General features: G+C 44.9%; 1 pseudogene; it reads left to right on the top strand.

Moving 5' to 3' along the window:
* Window positions 1-4,145: 4,145 nt before the first annotated feature.
* Window positions 4,146-12,303, top strand: part of LOC140409388 (uncharacterized) — an 84,857-nt pseudogene continuing 76,699 nt past the window's right edge.

Raw genomic sequence — 12,303 nt, 5'->3', positions numbered from 1 at the left:
GGGAATTGCACCCGCGCTGCTGCCCTTGTTCTGCATTACAAATCGGCTGTCTAGCCCACTGAGCTAAACCGGCTATTATGGGCATATTGGAGAGATTTGGCACTTTTTCAGGCTACAAATCGAATATGACCAAAAGTGAAGTGTTTGCGGTGAATTCCCTGGGGAGGGGGGCAGATCTGAGTGTCCTACCATGCAAGCTGGCTACAAGTAGGTTCGGGTCTTTGGGTATTCAGGTGGCTCATGATTGGGCCACGATGTATCAATGGAAGCTGGCCTGCTTGGTAGAGGGGGTGAAAGGGATCTGAAGGCCTCCCACTTTCCTTAGCTGGGTAGGTGCAGACGGTCAAGATGAACGTCCTGCCAAGATTTCTGTTTGTGTTTCAATCCCTCCTGATATTCTTGCCAAAGGTGTTCTTTTGTACGGTGGACAGGTTAATTTTGGCTTTTGTATGGGCTGGGAAGACGCCGCGGATTCGACGGATGTTTTTTTACAAAGGAATTAAATGAAATGAAAATCGCTTATTGTCACAAGTAGGCTTCAATGAAGTTACTGTGAAAAGCCAATCCACCTATCCTGTACATCTTTGGGTTGTGGGGGCGAAACCCACGCAAACACGCGGAGAATGTGCAAACTCCACAAAGACAGTGTCCCAGAGCCAGGATCGAACCTGGGACCTCGGTGCCGTGAGGCAGCAATGCTATCCACTGTGCCACCGTGCTGCCCCGGCTTCATCCTTAAAGGTTTGGAATCGGCATTTTGATGTGGGGGGCATGTCAGTGCTAGTCCCTATATCTGGGAATTACCGGTTTGCCCCCGGAGGGATGGATGCGACACATAAGTGGTGATGGATGGAAGGGGTGGAACGGGGGAGGGTCTTGGTTGTGGAAGGAAGGTTTTCAAGCTTGGGGGAGGGGGAGGTTCAGATATATACAAAATACAAGAGATTCTGTGCGGAAGGAGGTGCCCTCGGTCCCTCAGTATCGGAGCACACTCTGTTGAACAGGTTGTTATCGCCAGGTGAGTTGGGCGACGGGTGGATTGTGGGCATCTACGGATGGCTGGTGGGCACAGGGAAAGCGCCAATTGAGGATGAGCTGGGCATGGAGATGGGATGGGGGTGTGGAGTGAGATTCTGCACCAGGTCAATGCAACATCATCCTGTGCCAGGATGAACTTGGTACAGTTCAAGCTGGTGCATATGATATGGGTGTGGATCAGTGGGTTATTTGCAGAGGCAGAGGATAAGTGTGAGAGATGTGGAGGGGGGGCCGGCTAATCATGTCCACATGTTTTGGTCATGTCTGTGATTGGTGGAGTTCTGGGGCTCAATATTTGAAACATTATTCAAAATTTTGGTGATGGAGATGTCGCCGGGCCCTCTGGTGGCGATCTTTGGGATGTCGGAGCTGCTGGAGTTGAGGGGAGGGGATATAATGATCTGCATAAGCAATTCTGTATGTTAATATTTCAGACCTCCAAACAGCAGGTGGCAGAAGAACTAGACCATGTGACACTGCAACCTCAGGGAGTCTGAGTGAGGAGTCGTCGTGGATAGTCGTGATGAATGAAAAATAGCATTGATGCTCACTGTAGGAGGTCCACAGGCAATCAAAATCTTTCACATGTTTGTATTTGAGCGAGAGGCAGATAGTGAGAACTTTGATGCCATAGTTAAAAAGTTTCATTAGCATTGTACCCCGAAGAAGAACAAAACATTTGAAAGGTACATTTTCAGAACGCTCACGTGGTGGACAAGCGAGTTGTTGAACAGTTTTCGCACGGATCTAAAATTAAAGGCACAGACTTGTAATTTTGCCACATTAAAATCATCAATGATCAGGGATCAGATCGTATTTGGCATAAAAAACGAGGGAGAATGAGCTCCAGCTCTAAGACGCAATAAAAATTTGCCACGCCAGCAAGTTAGCTGTGCAGCAATGAACACGTTAAATATGAGAAGTTTCGGCATGAAAATTGGGAATAAAGCTGGCGCCAAAGATGTGGTGATGCACCCAAAAGTATAACGTGGGCTCAACAGTGGTGCCCATTTTAAACGATTACCAGACGCCACCATTTTGTCTAAGCGGTGTGGAAATAGGCATTTACAGAGGCAATGTCCAATGGGAAAATTTGTGCAAAGTGCAAAGCAAAAACCACTTTGCCAAGCAATGTTTTTCCAACAAAAAAGTCGACTCACAAAAACCTATAAACATTGTTAAACAAATTAATTTAGAGGATACATTCTTCATTGATGTTGTTATTAATGAACAGTAAGAAATCTTACAACACCAGGTTAACGTCCAAGAGGTTTGTTTCAAACACTAGCTTTCGGAGCACTGCTCCTTCCTCAGGTGAGCAGGAGCAGTGCTCCGAAAGCTAGTGTTTGAAACAAACCTGTTGGACTTTAACTTGGTGTTGTAAGACATTTTACTGAGCTCACCCCAGTCCAACGCCGGCATCTCCACATCATGGTTACTAATGAAGATAGGGCAAACGTCGCCAAGCAAATTGAAATGTCTTTGACGAGCATAAGAAGTAGTAATAATGAAGAATGAACTGTAAATAAAGATAACTGGACAGTTTCTTTACTCATAAATCAAATGTTTATAAATGTCAAACTCGACACAGGAGCGAGAGCGCATCTCTTCAGTATCACGGATATTGAAGCGATGAGAATCAAGCCCAAGATTTTGAACAGACCTGTATTTTTAAAAGATTATAATGGTCAAAGGATTAATTCTTTAGCCGTGTGTGAGCTTGAAGTTCAAGTCAAAGATAGAATCCATAAAGTGAAATTTTCAGTTGTAGCCACAGATCGTGAATCGTTACTAGGTGTGGAAGCTTGTGAAGCTCTTCAGTTAGTCAAGAGAGTATATAGTGCTGACTATGCTTTGAATGTGCACGGTGGATTCAATAGTACAAGCATTTCCAGAGATTTTTCGAGGTTTCGGTGTCTTGCCATTTACTTAGCGAATTCAACTAAAGGATAATACGTACCCCACAATACATGCTTTGGGGAGTACCAGCACCATTAAGGGGTCGGTTGAAAGCTGAACTTGATAGAATGATGAATTTGGTGGTCATTAAGAAAATTGAAGAACCAACAGATTTTGTAAATTCAATGGTGTGTGTTAAGAAACGCAATAACGATTTAAGAATATGCATGGATCCTAAAGACCTCAATGCCAACTTCAAGCGAGAACACTATCCAATACCAAAACGTGAAGAAATAACGAACAAAATGTCAGGTGCTTCAGTAAACTGGATGCATCGCAGGGTTTTTGGCAACCCAAATTGGATGAAGAGAGTACAAAGTATTGGATGTTTAACGCTCCATTTGGGCGCTTCTGTTTTCTTCGAATGCCTTTTAGGATAATATGCGCATCTGAAATCTTTCACAGGGCAATGGAGCACATTGTGGAAGGTATTCAAGGGGTTTGTGTGTATGTTGACAATATAATAGTATGGAGTTCTACGAAGGGAGAACACAACGACCGACTCATCAAAGTACTACAGATGTTAAGAAGTATGGGCTATGGTTGAACAAAGCCAAATGTCAATTTGGCGTTAGCAAAATCATGTTTCTGGGGGGCAAGTTGTCTCGGTACAACCCGATCAAATGAAAATACAGGCAATAATGAATATGCCATGACCATCAGACAAGAAAGGAGTTCTGAGGATATTAGGAATGATCAACTTTATAGGCAAATTTATTCTGAATTTGTCAGCCAAGACAACATGTCTGAGAGAACTTATCAAGATGATGAATACTTTTGAATGGACAGATAAGCATGAGCAAGAATGGCTTACTCTCCAGACAGCTTTGACAACAGCTTCAGTGCTAGCATTTTTCGACCCAAGAAAACAAAAATCTCGACTGATGCGTCGAAGGATGGGTCAGGTGCAGTTTTGTTACAGCAGGGAGATGGAGAGTCAGTTGCCTATGCGTCTAGGTCCATGACCGACTTTCAGTGTCGATACGCACAAATTGAAAAGGACTGTCTTGGACTAGTTAATGGCTTAGAAATGTTTCATAGCTAAGTGTATGGCCTACCTGGCCTTTCTGGTAGAAACGGATCACAGACCATTGGTAGCAATTGGGGAAAAAAACCTAAGTGAGATGTAACCACGCATCCAGGGAATGATGATGAAGGTCCAGCAGTACGATTTTGATCTAATATACACTCCAGGCAAGCACATTGCAGTTGCAGATGCGCTATTAAGAGCTACAGCTGTGCTGGAAGACAATCAAATGGAAGAAGATGTGCAAGTGCATGTTGATATGATAACGGAGACATTGCTGGTGTTTGATGAAAAATCAAAACTAATAGTGGCAGAAACCAAAAAGGATGGAGCTCTGCGGATGGTAATCAAGAATCTCAATGAGGGATGGCCAAAAGGGTCATGTTCAAAGTACCGCAGCATCAGAGTAGAACTAAGTGTAGCCAATGGATTCCTACTAAGGCAACAAAGAATAATAATACCACAGTCTTTGTGAGCCAAAATTTTACAAAAACGTCATGAAGGTCACCTCGGAATTGAAAAGTGTAAAAGGAGAGCATGAGACACGGTATATTGGCCAGGGATCAACAAGGATATTCAGAGGATGGTAGAGGAATGTGCGACATGTTAAATATTCCAACATACACAAATTCAAGAAACAATACAGGTGGGTGAAATAGTGACACTCCATGGCAGAAAGTAGGGATAGACTTGTTTTATCTCGAAGGGAAAGAGTAGTTACTGGTCGTAGATTACTTTTTCAATTTCCCTGAACTGGCACAGTTATCCTGCTCATCAGCCAAATGTGTTATAATGCACACTAAAGCTATCTTTGCTCGTCATGGCATTCCACAGGTTGTCATGAGTGACAATGGTCCATGTATCAGTTGTCAGGAATAGAGGAAATTTGCGCAGAAGTACGACTTCAAGCATGTCACATCCAGTCCTTTATGTCCACAGTCAAATGGAAAGGCAGAGAAAGGTATACAAATAGTATAACAATTATTTAAAAAAACGACGGACAGCCAGGCTGATCGATATCTGATCAGTTATCGAGCATCACCTTTGAGCAATGGTTTGTCACCATCATAACTATTGATGGGCATGAAGATAAGAACAAAGTTGCCATGTCTTTCAAATCAACAAGCAAGTCACAAAATAACACATCAACTGCAGTCTCCAAAGAGGAAGCAGAAGAGATACTATGACAGGTCAACCAAGTTTCTATGGGCTGGTTTAGCTCAGTGGGCTAGACAGCTGGTTTGTAATGCAGAACAAGGCCAGCAGCATGGGTTCAATTCCCGTACCGGCTTACCCGAACAGGTGCCGGAATGTGGCGACTAGGGGTTTTTCACAGTAACTTCATACTTGTGACAATAAAAGATTATTATTATTACAACCTTTAGAACATAATGATGTCGTAAGGCTGGAGGATCCTGATGGCTGGTCAAAGTGTGTGAAAGTGATACAGAAGATAGGTCTGAGATCCTACACAGTCATCACAGAACAAGGACAGGTACTCAGAAGGGATGGAAGAGCTTTGTTAAAATTTCAGCAACCTTTTACTTCACTGTCAGCAGATTATGTGTGAAAACTTCTGTCTATCTAAACTAACACAACCTGAACAAGAATCAAGTGTACAACCTGATGATGCACAGAGTAATGGAGTTCCAACAGAGGCATCTTCAAAGCCACTAGAATGTCAAGCAGATTCAACGGATCAACAAAAGCTCAGAAGGTCAACGCGACATCGAAAGAAGCCTGACAGACTGGATCTGTAGTGGACACTGTAATTGTAAATAATCTGAATTGTTATGCTATAGAACATACAGTGCAGAAGGAGGCCATTCGGCTCATCGAGTCTGCACCGACTCATTTAAGCCCTCACTTCCACCCTATCCCAGTAACCCAATAACCCCGCCCACCCTTTTTGGACACGAAGGGCAATTTAGCATGCCCAATCCATCTAACCTGCACATCTTGGGACTGTGTGAGGAAACCGGAGCGCCCAGAGGAAACCCATGCAGACACGGGGAGAACGTGCAGACTCCACACAAACAGTAACACAGCGGGGAATCAAACCTGGGACCCTATGCTCGGGCTGGTTTAGCACAGGGCTAAATAGTTGGCATTTAAAGCAGACCAAGGCAGGCCAGCAGCACGGGTTCAATTCCCGTACCAGCCTCCCCAAACAGGCGCCGGAATGTGGCGACTAGGGGCTTTTCACAGTAACTTCATTTGAAGCCTACTTGTGACAATAGGCAATTTTCATTTAATTTTTTTTCATTTCATTTAATTTCATTTTCTATGCATATCATATGTATGATAACTGGTTGAAATGATGTATATTATATTTTTGTTAATATGTAAAGGAAAGGGGATGTAATGATATGCACAAGCACTTCTGTATGTTAATATTTTAGACTTCCAACCAGCAGGTGGCAGTAGAACTACATCACATGACACTGCAACCTCGAGGAGTCTGAGTGAGGAGTCGTCGTGGATAGTTGTGTTTAGTATTAGCTCTCGTATTCCAGTTGTTAACAGTTTACAGTTCATTAGCAGTATTAGTATTGTTTTCTACCCACGTTATTGCAATTTAATAAATCTTAACTAGTCATGAACTAGACATTCTTTGGTGTACTGACTCAATCATTGCAAAGCACTAGAACATGACAGGGGGATGATGTAGTGGTTTTTGCCACTCTGATGGCCCAGTGGTGAATTCTACTGGAGTGGAGCCCCCGAGAGTGTTGGTGTGGTTGGAAGATGTTGTAGAATTCCTTAAACTGGAGAAGATTAAGCTCACACTTCGGGGCTCGGAGGGGGTGTTCTGGGTGAGATGGAGGTTGGTTTTGTCCCTGTTTGAGGACCTGTTCAATGCCAGAAGATGGGGAGTGGGGGGTATTAAGGGGTGAAAATGACGGACGGTGTGGATTGTGTTAGGATTTTTCATTGATTATCTGTTTATGTGTGCCCTCGTTTGAATAAAAATATTAATTCAAAAAAGATCCAATAGGAAAGTCAGGAGAAACCCTTTTACCCAGAGAGTGCTGAGAATGTGGAAATTGCCACAAGGAGATGGAGTATATGGGGATAGAGAGATGGAATTCCATTCAGGTACAGTGTTGTTTAAATAATTAATCAGCCCCGGCCTGCTCTCAGTGGAGAGGGATGGTTTGGAAATGGTCTCTGATTCCCCACGAGTATCATTCCCCTGCTTCTTCTCTGGCATTCCTGATGTCGGAGGTCCTTCTCGCTGAGCCATTTATATTCAAATTAATCTACTCATGTTGCCCTTCCAGCACTGCAAATGTCCAGTGCTGCCACCCCACCTCCCTCTGTTACCTTTTGATAAGTGGGGACATTTGCAAGCAAAGCATTGTAACTATGGAAGTACATTAAATTATCGCTAGTCAGCAACACTATCAATCTGAGAGTGAATCATACAAATAACAAAAACCCAAGTATAAGGAGAGGAACATCGCCATGGTGGAGAGCGTTTGAAACCATAGGCCCAAAGGCACCTGTCACCTGCTACCCCTCGCCCACTCCCCCAAAAGCAAACCAGATCACACGCAAGTTCTCAAAGAACATACCCCTCAAATTGTTATTCTCTAAAACAATTTCTTGTTTTGATTGGAAAATACAATTGGCATCAACATTTCCCAAAGGAATCTACTCACTATATCACTAAAGCTCTCTTTCCCCAAAATCTTTAGCCAATTGGGAAAGTCTGGAGGAAACTGAAGGACAATGAGGATAACCTAAGAGGAGAGTGGGAGTCATTGGACAGCTCATTTCACAGAGCTAGCAGAGGCAATGTGGGCCGAATGATCACCTTTTGTGTTGTAAAACTGTGAACCCTGTGCTATCTGAGTGAATTTAACTTGGATTCACTCAAGGTCTTGGGATTCCCAGTGAACTGACCTCAAACTTCCCTAAATCTGTAGCCTCACCAAGTCCTGCAGCTCTCGGAGATATCTCTGCTCCTCTAATTCCAACCTCTTTCCCACATCTGGGGCTGGATTCTCCGGTCGCCTATCCGTGTGTTTCTCAGCGGCGCGCCGTTCGCTGGCAGCGGGAATCTCTATTCCTGCCACTTGTCATTGGGATTCCCATTGAAGCCACTCTACGCCGCTGGGAAACGCACGGGCGGGAGTCCGATGCCGGCAGGGACAGAGAATCCCGACGGCTTGAGAATTCCGGCCTCGATTTCAGTTGCTCCACCTTTGGCGACCATTCCTTTAGCTCCTAAGGCCCTGAACTCTGGAATCCCCATGTGAACGTCTCCGTCTTTCTCTCCTCCTTTACAAGTCGAATTAAACCTTCCACTTTGGCCAAGCTTTAGTCACTTGTCCCTAATATCTGCTGATGTGACTCAGTGTTAGATTGTGTTGATAACATTCCTGTGAAGTGCCTCTGGGTGTTTTACTATGTGACAGGTGCTCTATAAACACAAGTTGTTGTAAATAATGAAAGAAAGTCTGACTTGTCGCAATACAGATTCTGATAACAAATGAGACACAGAACGGATGTTAAAGAGATTCCTTTATTATTGATCCAAAATTAAAAGATTAGGAAATAATGAAGCACAGACCAAAAATTGTTGATTCCACAATCCTGACATTAACCCTTAAACAGCCTGAACTATGACAGTACAATGGCCTGACCCAGATTGCACAGTGAGTGATAGTGATGCCCAGCTCTCAGGAGCCCAGATTGACATTGGGATATTTAATCTCCTTCAGATCCGGAAGATGTCTCAACAGAGATGATAAGGGATCAGCCTGAGGATATCTCGGAGGAGAGCAGTGGTGATCTTTGTGAGGTTGACTTCAGGATGAAAAGCGTAGTTTTCACAAAGACACTTGAAGCTCTTTCCATGAACAAAACTAAACTTATTTACATTACTTGATTTAGAGTTTGATACTTATTCCTATGGGAAACAAATAGATTATTACATTGCACTTACTAACACTATCTCTCATTCTAACTATAAGAGTCATGAACATTCATGCAACTTTCCCGAGAGAGTTTTTCGGAGCATCTATTTTTGGTTAGTTTCTTTTCTCTGAGCATTTTTGTTTTACGCAGGTTTTCATTTATGTGAGGCTCACAGGGATGATTACATTTTTCAATTACCACATCAAGGCTATTATTATCATCTTCATTTTCAAAGTTAAATGAATTAAACAAGTCCAGAGCTTGTGGTCCAGCTAGATTTAGGAGGATCGCGATTTTATGCCGATCAGGAGCTGATTCTTGCACGTAGGCAGATCGAAAAACTTCAAATTGTTTCTTCCAATTCTTCCAATTTAAGCTTAGTTTACCGGACATTTTGAAGTGTTCTGGTTTCTTCAGATCTTCCATGTTGCTCTCGGTATTTTCTTGCTGATTAAGAGATTTATGTAGCGGTGTGATGATTTTTCTTTCTTCTTGTCTTGAATTTCCTCTCTATTCTTACTGCTTACTATCTAAGAATACACTTCCTGGTACCATGTTGTGATTGTTTAAATTTCCACACCTGGTAGCATGTGATGATCTTTGTGAGGTTGACTTCAGGATGGAAAGCGTAGTTTTCACAAAGACATTTGAAGCTCTTCTCATGAACTCTACTAATTTTATTTACACTACTTGATTTTGAGTTCAACTTATTCTTATGTTAAACAAATAGATTATTAAACTACACTCACTAACACTATCTCTATATTATAACTGTAACTATATTCTATCTTCTCTAGCTTTACAATGCACTTTACTCCAGTCTCTTCTATCTCTATTCCACTCTCTCCTCTAATCCACTTTCTCCTCCAGAAGCCTAAGTGTCAGTGCCTTTTATAGTACTGTCCCTAGCTCCATCTAGTGGCTAATTGTAACTTGACATTAACTATTCACATGCTCTATAATGTCACAAGAGCGAGTACTCTGAAGATGCACCATGATGTGAATCCTACTCACTATCTACCGGTGTAGATTCACACAGCTTAGTGGGTCCTTCATTAGAAATACTGGGGCTGTCATCTGGTGAGAAACATATCACATGAACTTGTGACAGGAACAGCAGTGCTTGAGACAGGAACAGCAGTGGACACTTCCCATCAGAGCACGCTGAAAAATCCAAGTTCAACTGGATCCAGAGAATGACTCTCAGTTTTCGACAACGAGAAAGTATCTTGCAAAGCAGCAACGAGAAATGTGTGTGCTACTGTCAGCATTTCGAGGGGAGGTGCATATCCTTGAGGAAGAATGGAGGAGTCTGTGTAAGACATGAGTGTCTTTATGTGTCACACACATGCCAGGATGTCTGCTTCCGTGGAAAGAGTAGCTACTTGCAGGAGAGTCAGTCAGAGCCGGGCATTGAGTGTATCGAGACCAATGACCTTCACAATTAGATTACCACTTTACAGTGGATTGAGCAGAGCCTCACCTTGATGGTTCAACACCACACTGAAATATATCCAATCACATCCCAGTCTTGACTAGCGAGGAAGTGCAGCTGGGTCCGATGATGAAAATGGAGTAATGGCATGTGGCAGTGTGACTGTTCTCAGTGTGCTCCCACTTCTGAACACTTGTGCCCCTCCCACTGTCAGACCTGTGCAAGCTGCCTCCTGTCACAATGACCAAGTCTCTCTAACACACTACTGCCTCACAGTGCCGAGGACCTGGGTTCGATCCCGGCCTCGGGTCACTGTCCGACTCTAATTTGCACATTCTCCCCGTGACTGTGTGGGTTCCACCCTCAAAACCCAAAGATGTGCAGGATAGGTGGATTGGCCACGCTAAATTGCCTGTTAATTGGAAAAATTTTAAAAATGTCTCTCAAACATTCTTCAACTCCTTCAGCGGTCCATGTCTCTGTCACTATCCCCAGCTCTTACAACCCTCCCCATCACTGTAACATGATACAGAGCCAACGATCCTCAACAACTGTGTCAGCTTCTTCAGCCCTCATTACACTTCCTGGGTTGCATTCTCCAACTTTAAGACTAAGTGCTGACGCCGGCATGGAAACAGTGGTGTTTTATGACAGCAAAAACAGCGCAACAGGTGCACCGATTCAGCAACTCTAAATGCACATCGCCACGTGGAACGCAACCAGTTCCAAGTGAAACGGCGCCGGATTTGCCGGGTCCGTGATTGGTGCACATGAGACTCGTACGCCGCAGCCGCACTTAAACGATCCATCCCCCCCACACACAGCGTCCCAGCCAACAAGATATCTGGAAGGAGAGCAGTGCCACGGTCAGGGACGCTGAGCTGGACACCCTCATGGACGGCATGGAGGAGAGAAGGATGACCCTGTACCCTGGCCAGGGAGGAAGGCCACCAGGCCGCGCCGTTCGCTGTGCCTGGGCGCAGGTGGCAGAGGCGGTCAGCGCCGTGGGCAACGTCGTCCAGACTGGCCAGCAGTGCAGGGAGAGATTGTGCGACCGCCTCAGCGCGGCCAGGGTGAGTCGGCTGCTCCGTGCCCCTGGCACTAACCCTGCACCGCCTCCCCCACACACCCGTAACTCGGCCCCTCCCTCCCCGCCCAAGAGAAGGCCACGCACAACCACCGCCAGCGGGAGATGACAGGAGGGGGACCAGCAGATCTGCGGCCCCTCACAGTATACGGTGGACAGATGACCACAAGTTGTTCAATGCGGTAATAGTTTATTACACGCACATATAGTCAACACACACATACAAGTTGCACTCTAAACTAACACAGAAGAACGACCCTAACTTCACATCCAGGTGACTGGCAAGTACAGAGCACATATGGCCTTGTCTGGAACCTGTCGTCTGGCAGTGCTGGATGTCTGTTGTTGGTCGTCTGTGTCCCCGGCTCTGCTCCCTCTGTGGATTGCGTGGATGTTCCCCTCCCCAGCTGGTGAAGGTATCACCGCTGTTGCCGTTGGTGTTCGCGAGAGAGCGAATGGCAGAGCAGACTCAAGGGTCCGAATCGCCCCCTCCTGCGTTCAACCGCTATGTCCCGAGGCATCATCTGGCCTGCAGCCTTTGTACATTTGCAAGATGCAGCCCGTCCGTGTCCATGTGGTGCCCAGTATCTTTGCGGGCGGCCATTTCAGAAGTCCACAGATCCCCCTCCTGATCCTTAAGGCGCAGTGTGGTGGATCACACACTCGGACCAATACATGCCCTGTCTTAGGGCAGCATGGCAGTACACGTGGTTAGCACTGTGGCTTCACAGCGCCAGGGTCCCAAGTTCGATTCCCCACTGGGTCACTGTCTGTGCGGAATCTGCACGTTCTCCCCTTGTCTGTGTGGGTTTCCTCCGGGTGCTCTGGTTT

The sequence above is a fragment of the Scyliorhinus torazame genome, chromosome 3, assembly GCF_047496885.1.
Source record: "Scyliorhinus torazame isolate Kashiwa2021f chromosome 3, sScyTor2.1, whole genome shotgun sequence".
Lineage (NCBI taxonomy): Eukaryota > Metazoa > Chordata > Chondrichthyes > Carcharhiniformes > Scyliorhinidae > Scyliorhinus > Scyliorhinus torazame.
The sequence above is the reverse complement of the archived record's forward strand: the minus strand, read 5'-3'. Positions and strand labels throughout refer to the sequence as shown.